General features: G+C 32.7%; 1 long non-coding RNA gene across 1 annotated transcript; it reads right to left on the reverse strand.

Moving 5' to 3' along the window:
- Window positions 1–2188: 2188 nt before the first annotated feature.
- LOC134270994 (uncharacterized) lies at window positions 2189–4221 on the reverse strand. Its single transcript, XR_009992927.1, has 3 exons — window positions 4084–4221; window positions 3165–3247; window positions 2189–2816 (listed from the first exon to the last, which is right to left on the reverse strand). It is a non-coding gene; the product is annotated as an uncharacterized LOC134270994 (long non-coding RNA).
- Window positions 4222–4455: the final 234 nt, after the last annotated feature.

Raw genomic sequence — 4455 nt, forward strand, 5'->3', positions numbered from 1 at the left:
AGTCATCGCTGTGCAATAAAGAAAATCAAGTACTAATCCACAACTTTGTGGCAATAAAGTTACTATCCCCGAGTAAAAAGTGACAAGCCCAAATATAGAGGCAAAAATTAAAAAGTAACATTGAATAAAGTCAGGGTATTAACTACAGATGATTCCTTTTAAAATTAAAGTTTAATTTAATTTTCGCTAGTAAAATTTAATCATATATAAATTAATGATTTAAAAAAATGAAAAAAACGATTTTAAATATTCCTCTTCTGGTCATTCACTAGTTCGTCTAATTAAAACGAAGCAAAAATCATCTTGAATCATTTAAAGCCATATATGGCGTATGTACAATGAAAATTATTAGACTAAAATTATAAGAACTTATTATTTGTATCATTACTTTATATAAACATGATAAAGATAGAAATTTTCCGTAAATTACAAAATCTAAGTCAATTGCGTTATGAAGATATCAAAATTTAATTTGGATTCTCGGAATTTTCTCCGACTCGGAAGAAAATACAGAAGATTTAAATAACACATTACAGAGAAGATAATATCGTATTATTAGATGAAACGAGGTGTTCTCCTTGCTCCGAATTGTATGAAAAGCTTTAATTTAAATGTATTAATTATATTTCTTTACTTAATTTTGTATTTTAATGACACTTATCATTGAGCTGATTGAGTGAATGTATATAATATAATAATGAGATATCTGTGAGGGATATATGTACAAGCAAATATTGCTATATTAAACAAGGGAAAGAGGGGAATTCAAATTAGGAAATAAAAGATCGTTTTTAAGTAAATCAGTCTTGTAGTACTGCAAAATGGATGCAGTTGTGGAGATTTATGGATAGTATGAGCATGCTGTCTGGAATATTTCCATATTAGGGGATTTAATAGCAAAAAAGAGTGAAAATACTGGTGGTGCTTTTCATGTATTACATTTGAATTCCTGATAGCCCAAGGGGATTCCTCAGTGCAGAAAACCACTAGCCCCATCCTCAAAAATGGAAGCCCCGGGTGTAGCGCGATGCTAATTACACACCCATCATGTGAAATAGTTATAGTAGCCCTATATCGATTTCAGTATTGTTTTAAATTACCCTGTAATTAAAACAAATGACAAAAACAATATTTAAAAAAAAAATCAAAATAAAGCAGACACTCATAGTCAAAATCAAAGACAGAAAGAAGCACTGTTTTGACTGAAAGTTTTTCAGTAATACAATGAATCTCTTAAGTTACCTATCATATGAGATAAACTTACATACAATTATTTAGTTGTTGTCAATTATCCCATTTATCATCATCTCAGCTCACTTTGCGATTGTAATACTGTCTACCTGAACCGGTAATTTACAGCTGATTTATGAACACATGATTGTTAAAATTTTCATTTCCCTTTCCAATATACATTGTCAGAACATACTTAGTTGGTTATAATATAAATTAAATAATAAACACTTTCGATTTATTTAAGATTATCTAACAATATACGATCATTTACTAAATACTTCTCGCCCTCAAGAGAGTTTAAAAGACAGAGAAAATTCAAAATACAAACAAGTGCAACTTGGGATTAATTGTTCCGATATATCTATTTTGATTTTGTGCACACTTGTTTTCAAAATTACATTAAAATCTATTTTCCTTAAACAAGAACCCAGCAATGGATAAATATTAATCGAATAAACTTACCTTTTCTCTTGTTAATCAGAAAATCTTGTTGACATTAAGTGTTTCTTAGTCGCCATATTTTTTTCCATGAAAAGAAGCGTTGTTATGATCAGGATCAACGGAAATTGATTTTCGGAACTCTCGAGAATTTAGAGTTCCGAATGTAAAACTGAAACAACAAAACACGGTGCGTCCGTGAAAGCAACTTTTTGGACACTTTTTTGGACAAATCGTCGTGTCCAAGTTTTGTTGGGTACTAACCTGCAAATACCCAATTAGGGTGTTTTAAGCATATTCAGCGATACTTCTTATTGGGTATACCCAATAAGCAAAAAGTACCCAATAAGTACAATCTTGGCATGAAAAATACCCAATAAATGCACTCTCGTAAACACGGACAGACAGACAGACGGACAGACGGACGGACAGACAGACGGACGGACGACGGACAAAATGTGATCAGAAAAGCTCACTTGAGCCTTCGGCTCAGGTGAGCTAAAAAAAAAATGACAATGCTGCACTGGGACATAACACTTGATGCAGGACATTTTATATAAAAAGTTAAAAAAAAAAAGATTCTACATGAATATCTGGAGCAGCTTATTAAAAAGCCTGAAAAACACTCACAGTGTAGATTATGCATAATAGAGAATATCTGTTGATTGGCCTATTACTAAACCCGACATCACAAGTCGACATTAAATTATGCATACATTTTTTTAAAAAAAGAATAATCTACACTCTACAGCAGTGTAATACTGCAACTGACGTATACAATACATAACATAGTACATTAAACATGAAAGACTGCATGTGGAGTGATCTATTACCACACCAGACATAAAACAGGGTAGATTAAATATGAAAAATGGAAAAAAAAAATCTATATGTGGAGTGATTAGTTTCCACTTTAAATGTAACACTCAATCAAGAGATACATGTACCCGGTAATATAAAGCTGACAAAGAAAAGTAGTCTATTGACTATGTTAGTTTATTTTCAACAAGCGATTCTTGTCCTGCTCTTTTCTGGAAGGGATGGAAAGTCATTCTGCCGTCGATCTGCAGTAGTTGAATCATCATCAGCATGAATGGTCTGGACTTCACATTCATATACCTTGTACTCTGTACTGATGAATCTATCTGTAATTTATAAAATTTAACAAATACAATATTATCTGCAGTCAACGTCAAAATATATTTCCCACGATGTCTATATCTTATATATAGAATTTCGATGAAAAAACATGTATATGTAACAGGAAAAGAGAAAATGTATGGATGGACCGGGAATCAAACCTGAGATCCCTGCATCACTAGTCATGTGCTATACAGACTGAGCTACCCTGGACGATATACATCCATGGCCCAAACCATTACATATTACATACATGTATATATAACTTGCAAAAGTTTACACCTCATACATGTAAATTGCCAATTTTCTACACTTATTAAATTTGGCATAAAAAATTTAAATGATGACTTAACCATTATCACTATTTTGCTGAAATCAAGATCCCCTGGTCTGCTATGGGTTGGTGGTCCTATACCAGAATGTACCATCTTGATGGCTGAAAAAAAAATAGATCAAATAAATATACATGTATACCAGCAAAACCAAAATTTAATTATATTAGTTGATTGGCAAATCACTTTTTAACCAGTAAATCTAATATTAAATTAAAATGCCCCACTGCCTGGCCAATATTCTAACTATACAGCAGCAGTAATATAAAGATTTGTCAATTTCATCAGACCAGCTAACAACATGTAAACAGTTTCAATGTTTACCACACTGACACAGTTTTTACCAGTGAAGAAAAACAAAAATAATCTGTCCAGCTAGGGTTCGACACTAAGGGTAGTCCGCTGGCCCGCGACAACTGAATATTGAGTTTGGACTACTAAACATGCCTTTAAACTTGCCCTGCAGGGCTACTGTAAATTTTACCAAACTGAAACACTCACTCAGAGCAACAAAAATAATTATAATTTACACAAAATTTACCTGATTATTGATAAATTAATTTTAATTTTCAAACATGTTTTATCCTCAAAATTATTTTTGTAAGTCAAAATGTAAATACTTTAAAGGTGAATCGAAATACCCTAAATGATTATAAATGTGGAATTTTTTGAGTAGAAAAATATCTTAGGTACAATCTGACAAAAATTAGGCCCCCAGTGATCTTGGAAATAAAAATAAATTATCTGTCCTTCACTGTAAATACATAATCTGACACCCATAAAATTTGCCCCCCCCCCCCGCCCTCCCACCCCCATCAAATGAATGACAGTCCCTATATTACATTCTCTGAATTTACTAATGTTAAGTTTAATGCTGAATTAAAATAGGCCTATTATTATGAAAGTATGTCATGTAAATTTATCTATAGATATGACTTACCAAGAGCTATACTTTTAAGTTGATATCAACAGTGATCATAATCCTCTCCATCGTATTCCTTTCGGGGCCGGGATTTCCCGTGGAAAGTGTCGGTAAATCCATAAATAGTACAGTACTATCAGTCCCATTTACATGTAGGCCTAACCAGCTGCGTCGTCTCCTTTGGAATATAGGGGGTGCTAGTCAGTCGTTTGCGATACACAGACATTTTAGTTCATAAAAAGGTTTTATTGTTTTCTGTTTCTTAAGATGTTATATTCTCTCATTCGCTGTAATTTACTTGATCTACCTTTACAGCTGAGCCTTCCTATAACGTTTCCCGTGTACTGTTCTCGGAGCACGTTGTTTACAACTTGCAGTCCGCCATATTGA

Source organism: Saccostrea cucullata, unplaced genomic scaffold, assembly GCF_032062105.1.
Source record: "Saccostrea cucullata isolate Sc308-1 unplaced genomic scaffold, CSIRO_AGI_Scuc_v1 ctg8488, whole genome shotgun sequence".
NCBI classification, from domain to species: domain Eukaryota; kingdom Metazoa; phylum Mollusca; class Bivalvia; order Ostreida; family Ostreidae; genus Saccostrea; species Saccostrea cuccullata.